This window comes from Balaenoptera ricei, chromosome 17 (assembly GCF_028023285.1).
Source record: "Balaenoptera ricei isolate mBalRic1 chromosome 17, mBalRic1.hap2, whole genome shotgun sequence".
Classification (NCBI taxonomy): domain Eukaryota; kingdom Metazoa; phylum Chordata; class Mammalia; order Artiodactyla; family Balaenopteridae; genus Balaenoptera; species Balaenoptera ricei.
Genome location: NC_082655.1, coordinates 67,308,498 through 67,336,266, shown reverse-complemented (window position 1 = coordinate 67,336,266; position 27,769 = coordinate 67,308,498). Strand labels below are relative to the sequence as shown.

At 40.3% G+C, this 27,769-nt stretch overlaps 1 protein-coding gene across 6 annotated transcripts in view; it reads right to left on the bottom strand.

Annotated features, from left to right (window-relative positions):
- Positions 1-5,526, bottom strand: part of NCOA2 (nuclear receptor coactivator 2) — a 268,760-nt gene extending 263,234 nt beyond the window's left edge. For 2 of the 6 annotated variants that reach the window (XM_059902310.1, XM_059902308.1), the window contains exon 1: positions 4,693-5,254. The gene's annotated coding sequence lies outside the window, so the exon portion shown is untranslated. Of the gene's footprint in view, positions 1-4,325; positions 4,414-4,692; positions 5,256-5,457 lie in introns of those variants that run through there. The other 4 variants (XM_059902309.1, XM_059902312.1, XM_059902316.1 and 1 more) reach the window with 4 other exon arrangements.
- Positions 5,527-27,769: the final 22,243 nt, after the last annotated feature.

The window sequence follows — 27,769 nt, the reverse complement described above, 5'->3', positions numbered from 1 at the left end:
CTTTTTCATAATCACCCTCGCCTCAGTTTTGTAACAGCTAGGAAAACTACATACGTTTCTAAAATATCCACAAAAGTCACATTCTCACCTCTGTTTAGAAATTAGTATCTAGAATCCATAAAGTATGTGTTTTCTTTATACTGTCTGAATTGAGGGCCTGTGACACTAAAACCGTATTATACGGCTTTTCCAGACATTACTTTTAATAGACTTTAAAGAATAATATGACATAATATTCTTTCTACAGTTAACAATTCATAAACCCTTCTACAAGCCTGTAAAAAACAAAAAAGGAAATAAACACAAATGCCAAAATCTTTTTTGTTTAGAAAACAAGGCATAGAGGTAAAATTAGCCTGCAATATGAAAGTGTATAAAAAACTGAGTAAGGGGTTTGTTCTGTTTCCCTTAAATGGTTTTCGTTATTAGTATGTAAACATAGTCTGATTATTTCACTGGGGGAAAGATCCTGATTCGCTGCTCATTTTATGATTTACTGCAATAAAAGACCAACACCTTAAAGCAACTGACTTATTTTCTCCCTCCTATTCTCTTAATTTAAAATTGATAGAGCATGTAATAACATAAATTACCAAACAAAACTATAAACACAAAACATTGAAAAGCTAACAATTTCTTAAATAGCAGTTTTGCTATTAAAATAGTGAAGCATTAATTATGCATTTAAATATAATTTCAATCATGACATAATAATGGTCAAAATATCAAATAAGGACACACTGTGCATTTCAGAAAACTAATCTTCTAGAAAAATTGTTTAAAGAGCCCGCCCCCCTTTGTTTTGGTACCCAACATCCTAATGACTGCTTAAAAGCATCCCTTTTAAACTCAATTCAACACAAACAATTTTTCCTAAGAAATCCAACCTGTCAACTTATGGGTCACATTTCAACCTGATGTGATTTGAAACAGCTAAGGTACTGAATCCTTAAATACAGGGTGTGTAATGAAAGCACTGCTCATAGGTCCTTGCTTCTGAGGCTTGCAAAGCTTTAATAAGATACAACTAAAGATAAAGCCAACCAAGGAGCACTGCCCCTTTATGCGCTCACACCGCAGCCCAAGTTCCCCTCTGATCTTTACATTTTAGGTTTCTAGTAAAATGCGCTTCTAACACTGAGCAAAGGTCATGTAAATTATATTTAACCAATGAAGGGTTAAAATCAGAGCTAAACTATCTAAAAAATATTAAATTCATAATTGGTAAGCTCTTTTCTAACCTCTGCTTCAGTATCCTGACATCTAAAACTCCTCTGTTAAGACTGAAATTCCCTGGAGGAAGAAGGCTCAGATCCAGTCTGAGAGCACACAATGGAATCACAGCTGACGATGCACATCTTTTTCTAGATATCTCCATATGCTTGAGAGGTTTTTTTTTCCCCCTAGCAGGCATTAGGGGACTTGCTACTCACTGTCACCAAGAATCTGAGAACATTCTCAAGGATTATTGTAGAGAAGGAGTAAAATAATGTGTTGCTCTTGAGCATACAAAAGACACATGTCAGAGTGGCCTTCAGTAGCTAAATTAACTAATGACGGGGCGGTTTTGAATGTTGTCAAATTTTGAACGTTGTTTAATTTATAATACTCCCTACTTCTAGCACCTAAATGTTTGTTTTATCATCACAGTTTTTACTATTTTATCACTAAAATAACACCTCAAGGGCTAGAGCAAAATGCAGTTAATTTTTGTCTATATGAACACTTACAATTATACTGGATTGGGAATTCATGGTAAATACTGTTCCCTAAAACTATAGACCCCTCAATTCTTTCTTAGTAACCTAGTATTATTAAAAGCTCAAGAAACCAGTATACGTAAGTATCATGCACATAAAATGCCTCAAAAAACAAAACAAATTCCTCCCAAGATTAAATTCATGGGATACTCATCACAAAATGAACAGATGTATTCTCAAGCTAATATTATTCATTCTTTGAACTCCCAAAGATTCTACAAATTCCAGTTGGAAAAAGGAGCCTTGCTGCTGTCAATGTGCACTAACCTCCCCAACAAAGAACAGGAGCGCGCACACACACACACACACACACACACACACAAAGCATCGCAGCAGCAGCTGCTGTCTTTTTAAAACACTGCTATTCCTACAGAGGAACCTGTGATCTTTACAGAGAACCGAAGACCTATCCTCCCTATTCTGAAAAGTCAAGACTTGAGGAAGTCACTAGACTGTACCCAACAAACAGAGTAAAATAACCAAAGATGTCTCCTAACCTTGCAAAAACCAAAAAAGTACCCACACACTGTACCATTCAGTAGTGTTTAAGCAAACTAAAATAATTTATTTTTAAGAATCTCTTGTGTGGGAGTAATCTGACAAACTACATTTTACTCACTTTCTTTCTGTAGACAAATATTCTTTGACCAGCTTGTTCCTTAAATACCAACGCTTTAGGTTTCAAACAGTGATGCTTTGGTTCCTAACTTCATTTTGTTTACTTAAGAAAGAGCAAAAAAACAGAAAACAAAAAATGCATACCATGAACCACAACTTTTTTTTTTTTAATGTCATCCCAAACACCGAACTTCCAAGTGCACTTTGGAAACTGGCGCTCTAATTAATCAAGGAACCAGTGAAGCCATTACAAACAATGATGCTTTACACTCCCAATAATCAACTGACGTGAGTTTTTCCCGATGCCTTCGTTTTCAGAGAACCCTTTCAAATTTCATTGTCCCCACGCTGGAGTAGCTGAGTGAGACTGAGATAGAGATAAACAGATAACTCCTATGATCCTCAGCACGTAAACCGAGCGCTGAGGTCCAGAACGCGATCACTACAATATATGCCATTTTAGAAACGGGCCTCGGACAGTTACTGCCACATCTTAAGTGCCTTTTAGACTTCGTCGTGTCTAAGACAACGTCTCTGGTGGTACCAGAGATATACAGTATCTCGTGCAAACTACGTTGCCTCTCCCGGTCAGAGGCCCCGTAAGTGACGCTACCCCACAGATCTAGGAGCGGGTGACCAGGGATGTGCAAGAGTGGAGAGCTCTTGGCGTCTCCATGACTCCCCCGCCCCGCGCGCAACTCCACTCTAACTGGTCCGGAAGAAGCCCCGCCCCCTCCCTTCCTCCAGCCCCCGCGATTGGCTTACCGACACCCGGCAGGTCAGTTCCCTGCCTTCGATTGGCTCACTGTCCCATCAGTCACACGCAGCGAGATTCGGGTCGGTGGGAGGGGAAGGCGTTGGAGGAGGTGGAGTGGGAGTGGGATTAGAGGACGAGGTGGCGGAGGAGGGTGTTCAGGCTCGGTCCCCGGTTTAGGAAAGTTTCCCCTACCAGTGACAGACCCGGACGGCGTTAGGCCCGGTCCAGCTCCGGGCCGGTGCAGGGCGCTCGGATCCCCGATTCCCGCCCCTCGGTCCCGCAGGCCCCGGAAACCACTAGGGGGAGGGGGAAGAGGGAGGGACCAGTTAACCAGGGACCGACCCACCCCCGATCTCGGAAGAGGCGCCTCCGGGACTCCCCGGAGGGGCGGGGGGCGGGGAGCTCCTGAGCGCAGCGAAGACCCTGACCCCCTCCCCCAGCAGCCCCCGGAGGCCCGAGAGAGAAGTGTCCCCGGGCCCGGGGCGTGACCGTCGCGAGCCGGCCGGGAGGGCCCCTCCCGCTTCCCGCCTGGGGGCCCTGAGGGCCTGTCCCTTCAGGGGCGGGGAGATGGGGGAGAGAAAAGGGGGCGCTGGCGAGCCAACCCGGAACCTCCCGGACCGCCTCCCGCCCCCAGCCCCGGCCCCTGCGCGCCTCCTGCACACACGCCCGCACCCAGAAAGTTAAGTCAGGGGCGAGCCGGGCTCGGCGCCGCCGCGGTCCGGCCCCCGGCTCCCCGCCCCCACCGCAGCCCGGCCTGCTCGGCCCGAGCGCGCCGCCCGCCCCGCCCGCCACAGCTCCTTCCCGTCCGCCCGCGGCGCGCGGCGCCCCTCGCCTCCCACCCCCGGCGCTGACACGGGCCCGGCCCGGCTGCCGGGCCGCGGATCCCCTCCTCCCGGCGTCTCACCCAGCCGGCCGCCCCTGACACGGCGCTTCACCTTCACACACCCCCGAGCACTTCCCAAGTCCTGCCTCCCCTCGCCCGGCTCCCACCCTGCGCAGCAGTCGCTCCGCGTTTCCATGAAAGAATGCACCTTCTCCGGCTTCACCTTTCCGTCCCTGCCTCGCGTCCCCCGAGGGCGCAGGAGACGCGCTCCTCGCCGACCCGCACCGGGCAGGGTGGCGGGCGCCTCGCTCCTCGGGCGGGTGCCGCGCCCGCGCCCCCGGCCTCCCCGCCGCGCCTCGGCTCTCACCTCTCGCCGGCGCCGCGGGCTGCAGCCTCCGCCCGCCTCGCGCTCCGGGACTCGTCTCCCGAGCTCTGGCAAAGCGCTGGAGCGCCTCCTTTCTCTCCCAGGGACTCCGCGTCTCCCTGCCGCTTCCCGCCCTCCCCACCCCCCAAGCCCCAACTCCCCAGCCTCGCGGCGCCTCCGGGATGCAACTCGCGTTTTCCGCGCACCGGGGCAGCGATCGCCGCACACAAAACAGCCCTCTCGGCGGCGCGCGGCTCTGCCCGGCTTCGGCGCAGGAAGGGCAGACGCGGCCAGGGGTGGGGACGCGGCGCCCCCCGCCCGCCGCCCGCCTCCCGCCCGCCCTCGCGGCCCCCAGGGAAGGCGCGGTTACCGGCTCGGGTCGGTCACGCCGTCAGGTGCCGGCTGCCGTCGGCGCTGACCTTCGCCGCCGAAGCTGTGGCTGAGGCTGCGGCCGCCATGTTCCCGTGTTAATAACTGCTGCCTGGTTGTTTATTTCAATGGAGATCCTCCCCCAACTCCCTCCTCCTCCTCCTCCTCCTCCGCGTCTCCGCACTTGCGGAGAGAGACACAGACCGCGCAGAGCTCGCGATCAGGGGAGGGGGCTCGGGAGCCAGGCAGTCCCTCCCCCCGCCTCCCTGGCCGTGGCCGCAGCCAAGTCCTGTCACTGGGGAAAGGACGGAGCGGAAACTTGCGTCCCGCGCCCCCGGGGAGGGGGCAAAGGTGGACGGAGGGTTCTCCGGGGAGCAGACCCTGGCCGCGGGGTCCGCAGCATCTCCGTCGGCGGAGTCCTCTAAGAAGGCGACCTGGGGAGAGGTGAAGAGTGAGGAGAGAAGGGAGAGGGGACAAAATGGGTGACTGTGGTAGAGGGAGGGTGACCTATGGGTGACTGGAAGTGAAGGGAGAGTAAACAGATGACTCCATGGGAGGGCAAAGGGCAGTGCCAAAAAGAACGAGTGGATGGGACAGGCCGGGGCTGCAGAGTGGAGGCAGTGGGATCTTGGGGCTGCAGACGGCGGGGCAGATGCCCCCGCACGAAGATCGGGGAGAGCCCAGTGCCAGGTTCGCCCCGGGAGGAACCTCCCGCCCGCACTCCGCCCGGGCCCCTCGGCCAGCAGCCTGCACCCCTAGGGCGCACCTCGCCCGCCCGCGTCTGCTGCTGCGCCCTGGAGGCGCCCGTCGTCCATCAATTCAACCTCGGCTCCTAAGACGATAGGCTTCTCCAGTTGTAGCCGCATCTGAAGAGGGGATGGAGGGGCGCGACCATGCGAGGCGAGCTTAAAAGGGTGCCACCCAGCAATTGCATGATAAAGCAAAGGACACACAGTGTAAAGCCTGACCTGGTTGAGCATTCTTGTCACGACATGAGTCACAAAAGTTTTTTAGTGGAAAGTCCACTTTCTAGACAGAAAGTGATGTTGGGGGGATGCAGGAGAGTTGCACTGAAAATTCGAAGAGAAGCCTCATAAAGGTTACGTGGATCAGTTTTATGCTTTGGAAAAGCAAGTTCTTCACAACCCAGATACATTTCATCCGAAGAAATGAGCAACATTTGTTTAACAAATTTCCTTATTTTTAGTCTTAAAATGAGAAAGGTCACTTGCCATAGACAATAATAGTGTTTATTGAACACTTACTATGTGTCTGGCACTGTGCTAAGTGATTTATACATTTTGATTCTCAAGCCTTACAAAGTAATTACCATTTTTAGCCTTCACAAAAAAATGAAGCTGAAAGAAGTAAAGTAATTTGCCTAGGGTCATACAGCTGGGAAGCTGGAGAAGATTTGAGCCCAGTTCTGGCAGACTCCAGAGCCCACACTTCTAATGGTGTCTTCAACCTCAAATTTGTGGGAGTACCACCAATTTTTTTTCGGAAAAGAAAAAAAAACGTGTGTATGCATGACTATGGATAGAAAATGTTTGGAAGGCTATAACAAATTGTTAGCACTGGGGAGTATGAGTGGGTGTGTAATGGAGTAGTACTTCCACTTTTATTTTGTACACTATAGTGTTTGAAATGTTTGCATTCACCATGTATTAATTTAATAAATTTTTGTAGATTATTTTAATTACATGGCAAACAGAATAAGGTTTCCTGAAAACCCAAAGCTCTCCAAAAAACTGGGGAAGAAATGGGAAATGGAGGGTTTTTTAATGACCTGTTTTCTTCCACAAATTCTCATCCATAGTATTCCTACAATGAGGTAGTAGTCGCCTGAGGTCTGTCGCATTGCTGGACTCCAATTTCCTTTCCTGTCATCACCCCCAACTCTGAGTTGTGATAAAGAAAAGATTCTCCTTCTGGCTTTCTACTCCTCTTTTGGCAGAAGTCCAGAGTTCATCAATACTCTGCAACAGTAGATTTCACACTTTCAAAAACCACCCATGATATCTGTGCAAATTAATGACTCCCATTGCATTTCCATGTTACTCAATAAAACTTACTCAAATACATGACTGTGTCTATAAAAATAAAACAAACAAAAAAATCTGACAGCTTGGCATAATGAGTTGCTTCCAGCTGCTAACCGGTTGCCTCAAACCTTGAGGAATCCTATAACTTCTGCTCTCTTCTACAGCCTCTGGTCTCCCTCAACACTTCATGCTGTAGTTATAACAATATTCTGTCTTGCACTGGAGTTGTTTATATATTGTCTTTCTCTTTCACTAGATCGTAAGCTATTCAGGGCCCAGAACCATGTGTTGTTCTTGTTTTTACATGCTATAGCTCCTAACAATATCTCATATAATGTTTGCTGTTTATGTGAATCTGTAAAATGTAAACAACAGTATCCAATCGGTCTTCATGTCCGTTTCCCCAACTCACCCTCCAATACCTTGCTCTTAAAACGTATTTATAAAAAATGTTTTCAGTATTTGAAAGAATTTAGATTTCTGTAAGACCTCAGAATAATTGTTCAGGAAAACCAGCCGTTAAGTATTGGTGAATTATCATGTGATAATGTAACATGAAAAGGAAGAAAAGTAAATAAGTTGGCTTAATTATTCAGTCAAAGAAAAACTAAATAAAAGCAAAGATATAGGAACTGGATATATTACCAACAGAGAACAACCCAATAAGGAAAAAACTGGGGGTGCAAATCGTAAAGGGGAAGGAAATTATTGAAATTTAGTAGAAACAGAAACGACACACCATGGATGGATGAGGCAAGTAGACAAAAACCAAAAAGAAATGTCAGCCAAATCACAAATGCAACTTAAAGTAGTAAAGAAAAACGATAATTTATATAGTTAATAACACACCTAAGAAAATCAGGACAATGTGAATACTATAGGACAAGAAATTCTATTTCGTCTGCCTTCTCTTCCTCATTCAACTTCAAGTTACTTTCTTCATACATAAACTATATAAAAATGGAAGATTCAATATGATTTTTGTATTATTACTACTAGCATGCTTCATGATATAATGAGAGGTAACACAGTGTGGTAAGAAGAGCTAGAAAAGATAGGCAAACATATGAACTGCGCTTTGCTACTTAACATGTGACTAAATATCTGTTTGCTCATCTGTATAATTGTTGCAAGACTCAAACAAAATGGTATAAATAAATGTGCTTTGTTAACTCTTAAGTTCTTTATACTAATGGAATATTATTATGTTGATTAGATCCACGCATAGCACAGTTATCTCTATTTCGGTGTTCCTTTCAAGTTATAAAAACAAAAAAATTATCGTTCATTCTATTAAAAAGGTAATCACTGGAGGGGGGGAATCAGTTAAGACATTTGTTTGACAATTTCATTATTGAAAAAAACAACTGTTTGACCAAATGTTTCATTCTTATTGTCTGCTCTCTCCAAATCCCTTAAATATTATAGCTACCATAAATGTGTCTGATACAGGTCAAGTGTACTACATATATTTTTATTTCTAATCAAAGTAGGCATTATATGTATTATTATTCTCATTTTACATATGAAAAAAAATGAGGTTCAGAGAAGTTAATTTATGCAAGATCATAGAGCTGCCTTTGCAGCATGGCTAACAGATTGTGCTAAAATTCTTTCCTCCATCACTGAAAATCTCTACTACTCTAAGCAACACATTGTCTTCATCCTTATTTCCTTAGTACCTATAACAACTCCTAGAACATAATGCAAGCTCAATAAATGATTGTGAAATGAATAAATCAATGAATGAGGGGTTCCATTCAAACCATACTACATACTGTCACAAGATTAATATTCCCACTTCTATTTCTTTCCCACTTGAAAACTCTTAATAATCCTTAATTGCCTACAGAATGCAATTCAAATCCTTTACCTTATATTCAAGACCATCTTCAGTAGGACCCTAACTGCTTTTTCTAGCAGTAACAGCAACAAAATACTTAATACACCCTCACTCATTCCAGGGTGTTCTGGAAACAGACTGACATGAGTTTCAATCTTAGCTCTTACTAACTGTGTGAACTTCGGCAAGTTATTTAGCCTCTCTGCAAATTCTATCCTGTGCAACAAGGTAAGAAAATGAAAAGGAAAGAAGTAAAACCATCTTTATTCATTGATGATGTGAGTGTATACATAAAAAATTCAAAACAGCCTATAAACTATTAAAGTGAATGTAAGATCACAAGATACAAGGTCAACAGTCAGAAATTATATTTCTATATACTAGGAAGAAACAACTGGAAAATGACATTTTTAAAAATGTCATTTACAAAACAGAAAAAAAAATCAAATACTTAGGAATATATTTAAGCAAAGATATGCAAGATCCCTGCATTGAAAACTAAAAACAGTGCTGATAGAAATTTACAAAGGCCTAATTAAAAGGAGAGATGTGTAGACTCAATATTGTTAAGATGTCAGCTCTCCCAAATTGATCTATAGATTCATTACAATCCCAGTCAAAATTCCAGCATGTCTTTTCAGTGAAAATTGAGATGCTAATTCTAAAATATATATGGACATAAATATATATTATCTAGAGCAGTCAAGACAAACTCAAAGAACAGGTTGGATAATTTACACTACTGATTTCAATAATCAGTGTAGAGCTAAAATAATTAAGACAGTGTGATATTGGTGTAAGAATAGACAAACAAATCAATGGAACAGAATAGAGTCCAGAAATAGACCCCCAAATTTACAGTCAATTGATTTTTTACAAAGTTGTCAAATTTGATGGAGAAAGGAAAGTCTTGTCAATAAATAGGGCTGGAACAACTAGACAGCAGTATGGAGAAAATGAATATTGATCCCCTCCTCACACCATGTTACACAAGAATGAATTAGACATTGATCATAGACTTAGAAGTAAAAGCTAAAACCATAAACCTCCTAGAAGAAAACATGGGTTAATAAATACCTTTACGACTTTGGGGTAGGCAAAGATTTTTTTTTTTTAAACAGGACATGAAAGACACTAATCAGAAAAGAAAAATAAATGATAAATTGGACTTCATTAAAATTATAAACTGCTCATCAAAAAATGCCACAAAGGAAGTGCAAAGGCAGTCCACAGATTGGGAGAATATATCTGTAGTACACATATCTGGCAATGTAACTGTATCCAGAATAAGCAAAGAACACCTTCAAATTAATAAAAAAAAAGACAACCCAATAACAAGATGAACAAAAGACTTGAAAAGGCACTTTACAAAAGTATGTGAATGGTCAATGAATATATGAAAAGATGCTCAAAGTCATTAGTCATCAGGGAGCTAATGCAAATTAAAACCACAGGAGATATGACTTACCCTCTAGAACAGCTAAAATTATAAAGGCTGACAGTACCTGGTATGGGCAAGAATATGGAGCAACTGGAACTCATTCATTGCTGGCAGGACTATACAACCACTATGGAAAACAGTGTGGCACTTCCTCATACGCTTACCATATGACCCAACAGTTCTACTCCTAAGTATTTACCTAGGAGAATATTGATCTGGATGATGATTACATTTTGACAATGGTTCATCAAACTTTATTGAGTTGTACACTGGGGATTTATGTATTTTGCTATCTGTAAATTATACCTGAACAAATTACTATTGGCATTTTTTTTAATGGAATAAAAGAGAAGTTCCTCAATATAATGAACTGTATGTACAAAAATCCTATAACAAATGTCATACTCAATGGTGAAACATTTACACCTGCTCCTAGAGATTGGGAAAGAGAATTGGAAATAGAATGTCCACTATTACCATCTGTATTCAATATTGTACAGGAGATTCTAGTCAATGCAATGAAGAAAAAAATGATATAACTATCACTAAGGAAGAAATAAAACTGTCATTATTTGCAGACAGCATGAACGTTTATGTAGAAAATCCAAAAGAAGCAACAAATGATTAGAATTAAATTTTAGAAGATCTCTGGAATGGAAGGTTAATATACAAAATACAGTTGTATTTTTATATATTAGAAACAGAAAATGAAAACTTGAAATGTAAATTGAAAAGCTTTTTGGCAATATCCATTTAAGCTGAGCATTTCTGCTTTATGACCCAATAATTATATATATCCAATAGAATTCATTGACTGAAGAATGAATAAATTACAGTGTTTTTGCTCAATGGAATACTATATTGAAATTAAAATGAACACACTATAGCTCCATGCAATAAAGTCGATAAATCATATAAAAATAATCTTGAGTAAAAGGAGCTGGATATAAAAGAACACTACTGTATAATGTCACTACATAAGATGGAAGATGGATAAAACTAATCTATAGTGATATACCAGGACAGTCGTTACCTTTTTTGGAGTAGGTGGTGCCTGGGAGAGCACATGAGGCAGATTTGGAGATGCTGAGAATATCCTATTCCTAATCTGAGTGGAGGTTACTTGGACGTGTTCATTTCATGAAGCATTGTGTGCACAGCTCATTCAAGGTATAAACATGACCTGTGTACCTACCTATATATATGAGACTTCAATTAAAAAGGTGTTATTGTTGTATGCATTTACTGATGTTTCCCTAACTCAACTGCTAGTGCCTTAAAGACAGGGATCATATTTTAGATTTCTTAACATCCCACACAGATTTTAGCACATCAACTTCCTGAGATGTTACTTTACTTAGCATAAGTAGGTACAGGCGCCAATAAAGTTTATTTAGCTTTAGTAAAAGTATAAATAATAGTAAAACAACATACATATATACACATATATATACAAATGTAATCAATTTAAGAAGTGTTGACAGGGGACTTTGTGGTCCAGCAGTTAAGAATCTGCCTTCCAATGCGGGGGACGTGGGTTTGATCCCTGGTCAGGGAACTAAGGTCGCATATGCTGCGGGGCAACTAAGCCCACGTGCTGCCACCACTGAGCCTGCGTGCTCTGGAGCCCAAGGGCCACAACTAGAGAGAAGCCCGCATGCCACAACGAATGGCCCGCGTGCCGCAACTAAAACCCGACACAGCCAAATAAATAATTATTTTTAATTAATGTGTTTATTAAAAAAAAAGTATTGACATTTTTTCTACAGTTCTCCTTTCTCTTATGTTTACCTTGACTAACTCGAAAATAAAGATGTCTATTAAAAATAGAAACTAATAAAAATTAAATGTACTCTAATAAGTTAAGAGTTGGTCAGCTGTTGATCTCATCTCACTTAACATAAAGGTTCATGCAGGTAGGCTGAGAGGAGTCTTAGAATAAGAAGTAGGTTCTAGATCAGAATCTAAGCCCATAAACAGGGTGACTTAAACACTTGGTTAGTTGGTTGGTTGGTTGGTTGGTGGCATCTTTTTATTGTGGCGAAATATATATAACCTAAAAATTGCCATTTTAACCCTTTTTAAGTGTACAATTCGGTGGCATTAAGTACATGCACATTGCTGTGCAACCAGTATCCATCTCCAGAATGTTCTCATGAAAATGTTCTGGACGTGTTATCAAGGACTCAGTTTCCTACTTGAGGACTTATTAAGATCCCATGCAGTTTGGAAATACTGTATCAGGGAGCTAAAGCTCACTCAGAGGAAAAAAAGATGCCTTTGGTTAAAATGCAAGATTTTTATAAAATCCTGGGTGTGAAGGGGAATGACTGTGTTCAGTTTCAGCTAGGACAGAAAAAATACCTTCGTGAAAAAGAGTGCATCTGAATAACAGCTCCTCTTCCTTAGGAGGACCATCTTGCTTCTTTTGAAATAGGCTTCTATAAATGTGGACCACTTGACAAATAGTCCTACTCACCACAGAGCCCTCATTCTAGCAATATTTCTTGGGCTTTAAAATATAAAACTCTGTTTTTATTCAAAACATTTACAGGGTCAATCAATGTTATATTTTAATTAGTCTATTATTTATGAATGTCAGTTTTTGACATCCTTGATGAAATGCCTAGGCTCCTGGCTTGTTTGTTTTATTTTGGTTTCAGGTTTTCCCCAAGATGATTATGAAGTTTCAGACACACAACTGCCTGAAAGATTGCAGTTGTTCTCTTGCCCCATCCTCAAACCCCTTTAGATGATTAATGTCCTAGTTCTTACACTGAGTGGCAGGCATGTGGATATTTATTGTTCTTTATATCTGTCATACATGTTAGAAATATTATTTTGTGTATATTCAGTATTTAATAAAAACAACTTTAAAAAATCCCTTCTATGATATAAATTTTACTTAAGCACATTCTTTTGTTACAAAATAAGAAAAGCTAGTACTTAGATCCTGTATTTCTTTTAGACTAAGTTTTAAAATAAACTACTAATACTGGATACTTTCTAATACACTCAATCCCTGATTTATACATGGCCAACGAACCACCTAAGACTGGCAAGGTTTTTACTTGACTAGAACTCTCTTCTCTTTTCGCCTCTGCCTAGAGGTTTTCCAACTCATGTTTCCTCCTCCCTCTCTCTACTATGAGCTGCATAGACAGCTTTTTCTTTCCCCTGCGTACTAGTGGTTTCATTTACAACATCACCATTTCCTCGTATCTGAGCCCTATGCCTCTCAAGAGTTTTGCTGTTTGTTTGAACCCCTGCTGCCATCCCTAAGATAAAACACCAAACACAGTTGAGTTTGAAGACTCTTCTGCAGTGTGACCACATTACCCCAAGGCTCACCATTTGAATCTAGACACGCTTAACAGAGTCCCTTTCCAAATGCAGCAGATTAAGTTCTAGTTTTCCACAGAAACACACACATGATGGTTATGTTCTATTACTACTATGGTGCTATTTTGGATTTCACAGGTTTTAGCAGGGCAGCTCTGAGAATCTAAACCCCTTGCAAAACCTTGTTTCCATAGAAAAATATGTTCTGCCTCACAACCAATCAGTGAACAACTAAACTTTTGAAATAAATCCATGAGGATTGCCTGTACTTTTCATCTGAGACTTCAAAGCCTTTCACAAAAACATCATTTAAAAAAAAAAAAAAGCTGTCTTGCCATAGCTAATAGTTATTAAAGGACTTATGTTCACAACTAAGAAGCGTGTGTTAACAACCTTTGGACACGAAATGCTGGAGATAATGCACAAATTATTACCAGGGGTATTGGATATGCTTCTTTCCATTTATTAATTCAACTCAAAGTTATTGAGTTCCTATTCTGTGCAAAGCATTATTCTCAGTACTGGAGACCAAGTACTGAACAAGACAGGGAACAGCTTTATCTTAATGGAATTTACAAGTGATGTGCCTCATACTGGCACTTAATAAATACCTGTTGAATGAATGATTGAATGTGGCTAAGAAAACCATTCAAATATGATAAACGTTTGTTTTATAAAAATTAAGTGAAATCAGTGAACGGAGGGGTTGCAGAATGCAGAACGTAAATTAGACAGGAATTTGTTCCAGCAGTCAAGGTTAAAATATTTCCTTATTATAACAAAGCAATACTGGGTAGGAGTGTTGGGTGATCACAACCAGAGAGCTAGTATCTCTACCATCCACATGGCCTTGGCTTTGCAGAGCACTGGTTAGAAGACAAGTGCCATCCCACCACTACCTCTATACCCTTCTGCAAATTATAACTCTGAGACCAAAGTATATTTTATCTACAAGTAATTTTGATGTATCATCTTAACCGCAAGGACTCAGTCTCAGTTTATGATGGCATTGTAACAATGAACCCAATTTTACCAAATGGAATAGAGGCTTTAGTCTAGAATAATGGGGTTGCATTTTAAATCCCATCTTCATAGATATTTGTAATATACTTCTTCTTTATGATATCACGTATGATTGCAATCCCCCAACAGGAAATATTGAGAGAGAGAGAGAGATTTCAAGGAATTGGCTCATGAAATTATGGGTGCTGGCAAATCCAAAATTTGCAGGGCAGGCCAGCAGGCTGGAAACTCCAGCAGGAGCTGACATCTCAGACTTGGGTCTGAAGGCAGCCTGGAGACAGCTCCTTCCTTCGTGGGAAGTTCAGTCTTTTATCTTAATGCCTTCAACTGATTAGATGTGGACCACCTACATTATGGACAGTAATCTGCTTTACTCAAAGGCTACTGATTTAAATGTTAATCACATCTAAAAAAATACTTTCACAGCAACATCTAGACTGGTGTTTGGCCAGACAGTGGGGCATAATAGCCTAGACCACTTGACACATAAAATAGCTTTCCACTATTCTATCAAACTAACTGCTTCGGGATGGTTGGAGAACACGAAAATCTATGAGGGCGGACCATTGCCCCAATCCATTTGCCATGAAGTGAGCTCCTTGATCAGAAGCAATGCTGTGTGTAATGCCATGACGGTGGATAGGACAGCCTGTTCTGTGGCCACCGGTCCACCTCTTTCCCCAGAGACTTGTCATCGCCCAATGCTCTCATGAACAATGTATTCACGGTGGCAACATAGACTTCCATTCACCAAGGCCGACCTGGCTGTGGCCACCACTGAGTGCCCAATCAGCCAGCAGCAGAGACTAACACTGAGTCCCCCAAATGGCACCATTCCCAGGGGATCAGTCAACTCTCCGGTGGCAGGTTGATTACACCGGATTACTTCCATCATGGGAGGGCAGCGTTTTGTTTTTAATGGAATAGACACTCTGGATAGGGATATGCTTTCCCTGCATGCCGAACTTCTGTCAAAACTACCATCATCTGTGCTTTGTGACCACCTAGAGGGGTGGGACAGGGAGAGTGGGAGGGAGACGCAAGAGGGAGGGGATATGGGGATATACGTATACGTATAGCTAATTCACTTTGTTATACAGCAGAAACTAACACAACATTGTAAAGCAATTATACTCCAATAAAGATGTTAAAAAAAAAAATTCACCAAAACAAAACAAAAAAACTACCATCATGGACCACTTTGCTAAGGAATACTATCTCTTTGCAATATTTTGAAAAAGAATATGCATAGCACTGAAACAGCAGTTACGACAGTCTCACTCAACTTTCTTTTGTGACCAAAAATCTACAACTCTATTAACAATGTAGTAGTTTTAATAACCTAAAATGAAAAAAAAGTCTTACTCATAAATTACTATTGGTTATAAACATACTATCAGCAATGAGGTACATCTGTAGTACTAAATTGAGTGCTATATGCAGTATGCTTTCCATCAGTGTATATAATGGGTTGTCAGTGCCAAGCTGAGAAGTTTTGGATCCCCACAGGAATAATTTCAAGATTTCTTTATAGTATGGTGGAATTTTGTAGGATTTTATAAAGAACAAGATACCCAGATTTTTTACTGAGCAAATTCTCCCAGTGCATTTGGCTTGATTTCACTGTTGGCTTTCCCTTGATTTTTACTAGGTTTTTCATATGCTAAATTTTAAGTAGGGACATTTTTGCAATTCTTTAAGAAGTTTTATTTTCAGTCTGCTCCCTCCTAAAATAATGTTTTTTAAATGAACCAAAATGATATATTTTATATAGCATATTTTAAATAAATAGTAATCAAATTTTTTGTAATAGCATGTATTTTCCAGTACTGTGCTATTATACATACTACTCTGTTTTCTTTAAATTGTTGGGGTTTTTTTTTCTTCCCTTTAATATACCATTAACTTGTGATATTCTTAAATACACTTGAACTCTATTTTGGAATGATTATGCTGTCTTCATGAGACATTCTTTTGCTTTCTTTTTTCCTACTCTTTTCCCTTCCCTACAAATTGTTTCTATTCTACTCTTGGTCTGTCCCATTGGCCCTTTCTCATATATTTTTATTGCTTATTTACTTTTAATCTAACTCTGTAACTATCTTTTCCTCCAATTCTGAATGATTTAAGCAAAATCTATCAGAATGAGTTTTTCTCTTTTACACCAATGTTTAACCAGTCTTTATCTGTCATTTCAAGGTACCCTCAAATTTGACCTCAATTTCAAACAACTTTCCACTTGCTATTGATACAACTGTGGTGTTCATCTACATTTCACTTATAACTTCTAATTAAACAAGAATTATTATATTTTTTAACTTGGTTTAGATATAATGCAATAAAATATATTCTATTAATATGCTTGAAATTCGATTTTAACATATTCCTTATTCAGAGGAAGCCTATACATGTCTCTATCACAGCACAGATGGCACTTCATATTTACTGGAGTACTTTTTTTCCTACTACTAGATTGTAAGCCCCTTGAAAACAAGGAGTATATGTAAATCTCTAGTGTCTGGAACAGTGTAGGTTTTTAATGAATGAAGAACAAATGAATAAACAAATGAATGAGAACTGTTAGCTGTTTAATTTCAGTGGCCTTTTCCAAAAAAATACTTCCCCTGCCAGCACCGAATGACACCAAATAAAATTTCTTTCGTGAAGGTCAAATCTTTTCATTTCCCAACTGGACTTATTTTACAACAAAAATATCCTTAGAAAAACACACTCGTTTTAACCTATTCATCTAAGGCAGAAGTTGTCAATCCTGGCTGAAGAAGAAAATCACATACCCATCCCAGTAAAAATAAATTAGGAGCCCCCAGGTGATTCTCAAGTGCAGGAAAGGTTCAGAACAGCTAGGCTAAGATAGAAGTAACCAGTGGCAGGTTCTAAGGTGCAAGGAAAGCAGAAAAATAAGATCCTAATGACTTGTGGCAGAGAAGTTCTTTGTTGAGGCGGGGTTTGGGGGGCAGGGAGTTTGAGATGAGCCCAGCTCTTCCTTCAAGAGGCTGGGGGTGGCTGGAGAGAGAAGTATTTTTAAAACTATCTATTGTTTTGAAAAATTAAGAGGAAAGTTTATATGCCGTTTCTAAAGAGGCAAACTTTGAAGAGGAAAGAATTTAAAATTTAAATTTAAAAATGAGGTCAGAGATTCCAACAATTGCTAATAAAAGGGCCCTTTGAGTTTCTTGGGCTTTTTACAAAAATACTCCCCAGGCTCGCAAATACCACAAGCAGATTGGGTATACAGACGAAGAGAAAAGCATAAAGAAGAATAAATGTTGACATAGCAGAACTTGAGAGAAGAAAAACTGTTTTAAAGAATTAGTCATCCCCCCAATTTGTGTCTATACTATAATTGCAACAACATATAAACTATATGTGAATATGTTTTATTTTATTTTATTTATTTATTTTGGCCGCAGCGGCTTGCAGGATCTTAGTTCCCTGACCAGGGATTGAACCTGGGCCCATGGCAGTGAAAGCGCCGAGTCCTAACCACTGGACTGCCAGGGAACTCCCAACTATATGTGAATATGGATTGAACAAGAAGAGTGAAGATGTTAGACAACTGGCATGTTTAGGTGTATTGAACTTGAAGCCTGAGGTTCTAGTTCCTACTTTGCTGCTAATATGCTGTGTTTCCTTAGGCAGGTATGTTCACTTCTCTGGGGCTCAATTTCCTTATCTGCAAAATGAGGGAGTTGAAAGCTTGAATTAAATCAGTGCTTCTTGCAAGGTTTCTCTAAAAGAGTAGCCTGAAGCCCCCAGTGTAAGTCCAAATCTTTTCGAAATCTCCTGTTTTGCCTTAAAAGTTCACATCCTGGGATGTGAATTATATCTCAGTAAAACAGTTTTTTTTCAAAAAGTTCATGTACTTTTTACTCCTTACTCTTCTTGTGTTTTTTTTTTCCTTTTAAATACAGTTCAGCTTATATTGCATATAAAATTTTATATTCTGCTTTTTTTCATTAAGTACTATATGGTTCACATTTTTTATATGTCATTTAAAATGTTGTTACTTTCCTTCTTATAGCTTTCCAATATTCCATCCTATGGCCGTACTATAATGTATTAGCCATCTCCTAATTTGGGATGTTCATATTACAGCACAGTGTGTTTTTGCCAACACACTGCCTTAATCCCGTCTGCTTGGATCCGTGCAAAGGCTGAGATTTCTTCATAGTCTCTAATTGAATCCTCTGAAGTGCAGAGATTGTAAAATGAAAAAAAATTTTTCTCGTATTGCTGCCATGTGTTAAGTGGTCTCTTGGTGACGTAAGTTGTAATTCATTCTTTCTTGAGATCTCACTGCCAAGAGGGGGGAGGGAAGAAACTAACATTTACAGAATTCGGAGTCTTTTATAAAGGTTATTACAGGTCATCCACCAGTGAGGTAATGGCTGTCCCACTTCATGTAATGATGAGCTGAGACCCAGAGGAGCTCGGTGGCTGAGGATGCGCAGTACCTGTGTTTAAATGGCGTCTGATCCCCCCGATCTGTCCCCGGCCATCCTGCTCAGCGTACTTTGACCCCACGGCAGCAAGAGAGGGAGCGCACGGCCACCCCTGCCCTTCCCTCAGCTTGCTTTTTATTTTTTTAAATTGAAGTATGGCTGATGTTCAATGTTGTATTTGTTTCAGGTGTACAACATAGTGATTTAATATTTTCATAGGTTATATTCCATTTAAAGTTTTTACAAAATAACGGCTATATTCCTTGTGTTGTACAATATGTCCTTGTTGCTTATTTATTGTATACATAGGACTTTGTACCTCTTAATCCCCTCCCCCATCCCGCCCCTCCCCCCTTCCCTCTCCCCACCTTGTAACTACTAGCTTGTTCTCTACATCTGTGAGTCTGTTTCTGTTTTGTCATATACGTTCGTTTGTTTTATTTTTTAGATTCCACATGTAAGTGATAGCATAGAGCATTCTTCATTCTCCGTCTGACTTAGTTCACTGAGCACAATACCCTCCAGGTCCATCTGCCTTGCCACATCCTTCAGCTTGCCCATTTGCCAATCTCTTTTCTTGGCAGTGCCATGGTTTCTCCTGCAACTAACATCTCATTGTTTGATGAGGGTTCTTTGAGGCACAGCAGATAGTTTTCCAAAGGATAAATAAATGAAGGATTATTTTAATGCTTAGAGCAAGGGTCAGTAAACTTTTTCTGTAAAAGGCCAGATAGTCACCATTCTAGACTTTGTGGAACACAGTATCCCATACATATGAGATCATATATGGCAGCCCCAACTACTCAACCCTGCCTTTGTAGTGGAAGAGTAGTCACCCACCTTGCACAACAATGGATGTGGCTGTGTTCCAATGAAACGCCATTTAGGGGACTTCCCTGGTGACGCAGTGGTTAAGAATCCGCCTGCTAATGCAGGGGACACGGATTTGAGCCCTGGTCCAGGAAGATCCCACATGCCGCGGATCAACTAAGCCCGTGCGCCACAACTACTGAGCCTGTGCTCTAGAGCCCGCAAGCCACAGCTACTGAGCGCATGTGTCACAACTACTGAAGTCCGCGCCCCTAGAGCCCGTGCTCCGCAACAAGAGAAGCCACCGCAATGAGAAGCCCGCGCACCGCAACAAAGAGTAGCCCCGGCTCGCCGCAGCTAGAGAACGCCCGCGCACAGCAACGAAGACCCAACGCAGCCAAAAATAAATAAATAAATAAATTTATTTTTTAAAACACACTTTATTTAGGGACACTGAAATTTTAATTTCACATAATGTTCGTTTCTCTCAAAATTATTCTTTTTGGTTTTTTTTTCCATCCATTTAAAAATGTACAAATCATTCCTAGCTCATGGGCAATTAAAAAAAAAAAAAGCCTTGTGGGCCAGTTTGCCAACCTCTCTCCCCCAGTATGGGCCTGTTATTCATACGTAAGGCTTGCTGTGGTCGCAGCGCTAGGAGGGAGAGTGATGGGCAGATGTGGGCACGCCCACTTCCTCCATTAAGGCAATTCTTTTTTTAGCCGCTCGCGCAGCATGCGGAATCTTAGTTCCCCGACCAGGGATCCAACCTGGGCCCTCGCAGTGAAAGCACCACCAAGTCCTAACGACTGGACTGCCAGGGAATTCCCAACTGGGTGGTGTCTTTTTTGGTTTGTTTGTTTTATAATAAACAATGGTTGGTAAGTGGTTTACGTGCTAATTTTGTTATTTGATCGATTGTAAATATCTGGTAGAATTAGAATCAGGCTATATATATATATATATATATATATATATATATATATATATATATATATAATTTATTTATTTATTTATTTTTGGCTGTGTTGGGTCTTCGTTGCTGCCTGTGGGCTTTCTCTAGTTGCGGCGAGCGGGGTTACTCTTCGTTGCAGTGCAAGGGCTTCTCATTGCGGTGGCTTCTCTTGAGTGGAGCACGGGCTCTAGGCATGTGGGCTCAGTAGTTGTGGCTTGCGGGCTCTAGAGCGCAAGCTCAGTAGTTGTGGCACACGGGCTTAGCTGCTCTGCGGCATGTGGGAACTTCCCAGACCAGGGCTCGAACCCGTGTCCCCTGCATTGGCAGGCGGGTTCTTAACCACTGCGCCACTGGGGAAGTCCTGGGTGATATCTTTAACTCAGGAAACAATGGTGAGGTTGCATGGGGAGAGGTGGGGGAAGGGTGGAAAAATATGAGGAGTTAAACCCCATACCCTCCCCCAGGGTTGTGCTGCCCCTGAGGGCAATCCCTCTTCCATAGCCAAGCTCTGGCCTGGTGATGCCTTCAGTCTAGGGGATTTGTGTGTCACTCCGACCTAGAGCATTTCTCCAAGGACTGCCTGCTCCCTAGCCTAAATCTGGGTCCACAACTCATCTGCTCTTCCAAGCATCAGGCCCAAGGCACAGTCAGAGGAAGGAATGAGAATGGAGCTGAATTTTCCAGAATTATCTGGGCCACTGTCTCCATTTCCCTCAGCTCTTCAGGTGTATTTTTCATGGAATAAATCCAGGCAGAGAAAAAAATTAGATACCAAGTACACAGCAAAACCTCTTCTCTGTCTGTAATTGGATAATTTGGGCTTTCTGAGCTGAGAAAAGAGATGACCTAATACTTCCTACTGGGAAATAACAGGTTTGGGAAATAGACAGGTAATTCTCATCTTATTGCAACTGATAAGCTGAACTAAGATGCTCTTAAAAATACCGAACATATGTCAGAGCAAGCCCAAGGTATAAATCATATAACACAATTTTGATGACCAATAAAAGCATTCATACTAAAAGAAAACTAATCTCAGAAAAAAATTAATGGCTTTTAAACAGAACCGTAAGATTAATAGAGAAAGAGAAGATATTATGTTTTATTATGTTTCATTTTTATAAGGTATTCATATAGTTACATGAAATCATACTTGATAAACCAATTCAAATCGACTTAGTTATGGGCACTAGTAGATAAACTAAGAACTGGCTAATGTAAAGCTACAACACTCTGGGACTTCCCTGAGGGTCCAGTGGTTAAGACTCTGAACTTCCACTGCAGGGGGTCCCTGGTTGGGGAACTAAGATCCCGCATGCTGTGTGGCAAAAAATATATATATATATATATATAAAATAAAAACAATTTAAAAAAATGTTTAAAAAGCAACTATACTCCAATAAAAATAATTAAAAAAAAAAAAAACTGGCTAAAAGACCAGCAGGTAATATGGTCTTGCTTCAAGTTGATGATATGCAGTGTGAACTCTCCAAAACCCAGCATGCTGGAAACGGGAAAGCTTCAGTGTGCAGCTCTTTTATCTACCCAGTTATTATTATTTGATACAAGTCCCTGGGGGGCAGGCCCATGACTGTGCATCTGTTTGTCTTGTCATTTCTTGTGCCTAGTCATGTGCCTGGCATGTCATAAGCTCCCTAAATACAACTGGAATGAACGATGAATGAATATGGTCATGAGGATGAGACACTGCAAAATTCTGAATTGGTTTTTAAACCATTAAAGAAAGCCTAAATTACATTCAGTGTGTCTTGTATTCTAATTATTTGACTATTGCTAATCTGATATCATGTCAAATGGAAAATTCTCAATTAAATGTGATACTCTTATTTTCCCACCAAACTGAAAATAGACTTTATTGACATGTTATTAGATAGCAGACCCAGTGTTAATATTTTGATAGGTGGCCTTGAAAGTAATAAATACATTCAGTTTTCAGAGTTTAAGGCTCTAGAGCACAGGCTCAGTAGTTGTGGCGCACGGGCTCAGTAGTTGTGGCACGCGGGCTCAGTAGTTGTGGCTCGCGGGCTCTAGAGCGGAGGCTCAGTAGTTGTGGTGCACGGGCTTAGTTGCTCTGCAGCATGTGGCATCTTCCCGGACCAGGGCTCAAACCCGTGTCCCCTGCATTGGCGGATTCTTAACCACTGTGCCACTAGGGAAGTCCTTTTTTATCGCTTTATTAGTGATACTGACATACAAGAAAACACATGTGATTAAAGTGTACAATTCAGTAAGCTGTGACATGTGTATAACCTTGAAACCACCTCCTCGATGAAGACTGAACAGATCTTTCACCTCCAAAAGTTTCCTTGTGCCCCTTGGTAATTCCCCTCTCAGGTTCCTCCCCAGCCACCGTCTTTCCTCCAGACAACCATTGATGTGCTTGCTGTCACGGTAGGTTAGTACGTTTCCACCAGCAATTTTTTCCAGGACCCCAGTGGCTCTTCCCTCGTATAAAATGGTATAGCATGGTCAGCCGCCCTTGTCCGCAGGTCCTGCATCCATGCATAACGAGAGCTGACTGTACTTTTAATAATCTATAACTGAACTAAAATCCTTTTCACTCAATTTTAAAAAAAGAAAAAAGATTTGTTTCCTAACTGGAAGAAAAAAGTAATAATGCTATAGTGAGGTGGATGATACACAGGTCATTAGAAAGCACTCTTAACTGAGTAATGATTTTGCAAATTATTTTTCATATTCCACAGCCTAATGCTAATTGGATTAAAGAGTCAAGAATCCAGGAAATGAAGTAAAAGAGGAGGTATGTTGATTTTAATAAATAGGGGTTTTTTTTCCTGTCTCATCTGTCTGCTTATTTCTAATTAATAAATGGATTTTCAAAACCTGGCCAAAAATGGAGCTCTCCAATGACAAATGTTCAAATAAACTGTATGTTTCTTTAAAAAAAAACAAAAAGAACAGCTATATATTGGAGTTCTGTGTCAATAATAAAACAAAGTGAATTGTGGAAATGACATTAAAACACCACCTAAACTCTCTCTTATTAAAATACAAGTTTATTCTAACCTATTATGCCCACATGTCAAAATTATGTTTGCATACAAGGAAAGACTGGGTGAGGATGCTAAAAACTATAGCAGTTCAATTTTGGTGGTTTGTAGACTTTTGTGTATATTTTGCATTTTGTTTTTAATTAAATAAATATTTTTGTAATGAATGTGTAACAAATAATTTATTTCTTTCCCTTTCCAATTTACATTATTCAGTTGAACTTGAAGGTATGCTTCCGTATTTTGCATGTTTTTGAAAGATGTGATATCTCAAATAAACTCAACACTTAATTTTATAAACAACACATTTTTCATTCTCTTGACATCACCAAATGAAAATGCTGTACATTGGAACATAAAACAAAAAGAGACCCAACTTAGTTGGAATTATAATACATGTAAGCACTAATGCTACTTATTGATTACCACAAAAGTGCTGCTTTTTGCTTACTGCAGCTCTTCCAGCTCTTTCTGCAAGAAGCAAAATACAGTATTTGTGAAAAGTGGTTGGGCTAAAATGTTTTCATGTGGTGAATGCCTATTCCACATTCTCATAAAGCAAATTAATTCTTTTTCATCCAAATGAAGTATTAGTTATTTCGGCTATGTGTATTTCCATTCTTGAAAATGCTTAATTTTAATACCCATAAATCTATGTAGACTACATGGCCTAATGTACATTTTATTCATTGACTTGTATGTGAATTTTAATTAAAATATGTTCCAAGTAGACTATTAGTTCCAACCACTGTTTACGTAGGTTTGAAAGATACAGCGGTGACCAACCTGATTTACTAAAATATTTTTATTCATATATTTCTGATTTAAAAGATATAGATGTCTTCCCAAATTTATTCACATATTTCAGCACATTTTTGAGCACTCTGAACATAGCACCAGACTAGAAATGAAGGTGTATTCAAAGGAAACAGTAAATGGCCAATGGGAGTGTGCCCTGAAAGTGAACACACACAGTTAGGGAGGAAGTACACAGCAACCAGGGGTTGATAAACATGAGTGTAGATGGCTAGATGGATAAGTCCTGTATCAGTACTGCATTTACACCACTTGCTAATACTGATAATTGAAAGAACGCAGCAAGTCCAATTTTATCACTAGTTTCAAATTTGCTAACAATCTTCCTGACAGATGAGACCAAGGTAGATAGTTTTGATTTACAAATGAAATATTTCTGTGGATCTGGTACAATGGGAAGTACAGGATTTTGATTAAAGAAAAAAAGAAGAGCAAATATGATGTATTTCTCTACAGGATTTTAGAAGACAGGGCCTTCATTCCAGACTGGCACCAGGCCAAGCAAAGTTCACACCTCTGAACTCAGAAAATCCTGGGACTCACTCATAAAAACAAAAGAAATGCTGGACTCTCAAGAGTTAAAATTATAATGTAAATTCTTTTAAACAATAATTTCAGATTTATATGTATTTGTATCTCCTGTAATGAGTTTAGATTTGGCAAATGTGCTTCAAACTAATAGGTACCTACAATTCAATGTACTTTTTTTTTCTTCTGAAATTAAATCCTGTGTTTTGGGTAAAGCCCCAAATTTTTAACAAAAACAGTTTCTTTTCAACAATTTCTTTGAGAGATTTATGTGTTGCTTGGGAATTCTGCTGTTTATCTATTGATTACAAGCTATAATTCCATTAAGTAAACGGAGAAAGCATGTCACAAACTGATTTTAGCAATAGCTATATTTTTACATATCTGTCTTTTGAAAAAGCTGGACTGGGTATCTATATTTTACTTAGTAATATCTCAATTTCCTCAATAAGTAAGTCAGTAAATTGAATTTATAGTTTATTTTGTCTTTCCTCCCATCAAATTATATGAATAAGAAATACTGTGGTCTCATAACATAATTCTATTTCCAAGAGAAAGAACATACAAGTCTGTAAAATAATAGTCAATAGTATTTTGTCAAAATATATTTATTGAGCACCTACAGTATGCTGGACACTGTGGAGGCGATAGAAACATGTTTTGTCTCATGTCCTTGCTTCAAGAAGAGCATACTTTATTTTTATTTTTATTTTTTTAACATCTTTATTGGAGTATAATTGCTTTACAATGGTGTGTTAGTTTCTGCTTTATAACAAAGTGAATCAGTTATACATATACATATGTCCCCATATCTCTTCCCTCAGAGCATACTTTAAAGAGAAAGAGACAAGTAGACTTTAGGTACGGGTCCATGTTTGGTTAAAACAAATAAAGACTGTGTTTTCTGATCTATATATCAAAAGTAGCTTTGGTGGATCCATATATGTCAATAGAGGGCCTCTGGATTTAGACATTTTCAAAATCACAATGTTAAAAATGTTACGAGCCTCCTATTTACAATAGCCAGGACATGGAAGCAACCTAAATGTCCATCGACAGATGAATGGATAAAGAAGATGTGGCACATATATACAATGGAATATTACTCAGCCATAAAAAGAAATGAAATGGAGGTATTTGTAATGAGGTGGATGGAGTTAGAGTCTGTCATACAGAGTGAAGTAAGTCAGAAAGAGAAAAACAAATACAGTATGCTAACACATATATATGGAATCTAAGGAAAAAAAAAAAAGGCCACGAAGAACATAGTGGCAAGATGGGAATAAAGACACAGACCTACTAGAGAATGGACTTGAGGATATGGGGAGGGGGAGGGGTGAGATGTGACAGGGTGAGAGAGTGTCACGGACATATATACACTACCAAATGTAAAATAGATAGCTAGTGGGAAGCAGCCGCATAGCACAGGGAGATCAGCTCGGTGTTTTGTGACCACCTAGAGGGGTGGGATGGGGAGGGTGGGAGGGAGGGAGATGCAAGAGGGAAGAGATATGGGAACATATGTATATGTATAACTGATTCACTTTGTTATAAAGCAGAAACTAACACACCATTGTAAAGCAATTATACTTCAATAAAGATGTTTAAAAAAAAAAAAATGTTACGAGCCTCAAAAGCTTAGGATGTGAGCTGTGATGGGATGGCGTGTCCAATGTGGATAGGTAGGTGGAGGCCAGATCACAGAGGGTCTACATTCTTTAAGCAATGGACAGCTATTTCAGGATTTCAAAGCAGGGAGCAATTTTCCAGGCACATTGATAAGAATCTGAATTTAGGGACAGTAATTTGACTAGAGAGAGAGAGTCTGAGATGGGAAGGGAGCATAACTGTCAAAAGTCTGGATCAGTGACTGAATGTGACTGGTGGTGATAAAAGATCTCCAGGTTTCTGGCTTGGGTGATGAGATGGATGGAGTTTCCGGCCCCTAAAGAAAGAGGCTAGGAGGCTAGGAAGAGAAGCACATACCGAAGAGAAGATTATTCCCTTTTGGCTTTTTCTGTTTTGTTTTGTTTTTTTGCTGCAAGGCTTATGGGATCTTAGTTCCCCGATCCAGGCTCTCAGCAGTGAAATTGCAGAGTCCTAACCACTGGATGGCCAGGAAATTCATGGATATGTTGAATCCATATATGGATATGCTGAGTTGGAAGCAATTTGGGGGACTTTTAAGACAAAAGGTCCGTTAGGCAGTCTCGTCCTTTGGAACTTCAGGGGAGAAATCTTTGCCAGGATTAAAGATTTCAGATTCATTAAATAAATGAGACTCATTAGCATATATGTTGCCGTTAAAATCATAGGAGTGGATGAAATGGCACAGGGTACTCAGTAAATGTTTATGGGCCTAATGAATAAATGAATAAGAGAGGGGAGATGAAAAGAGAGAACTAAGAGGGAGAGTGAAGAGTTCCAAGATAATAGGGGAAGTGCCAGGATCAACTGCACCTACTCCATAAACTTCCCTAGAATTATCTTTGGCCATAGAAATACATAGCTATGTAGCTAAAAGAAGAATACCAAGAGAAGTAAAATGTGTACACAGTACATTAAATTTTATTTGATAAATGCATAATTGATTAATTGGGGATACCTAAGCTAGCTATTTCAGAACTGGTACACTTTAGCAGATTATGAATCTACATTGTTGTGCAGCTCATGAATCCACATTACTGATGAAATGTGTTACCCTTCAATTTGTTCTCAGAGGAAAAAAACATAACATGGGAATTGAGAGGCATCGTTAACTGGTGGTTAAGAGCACAAGC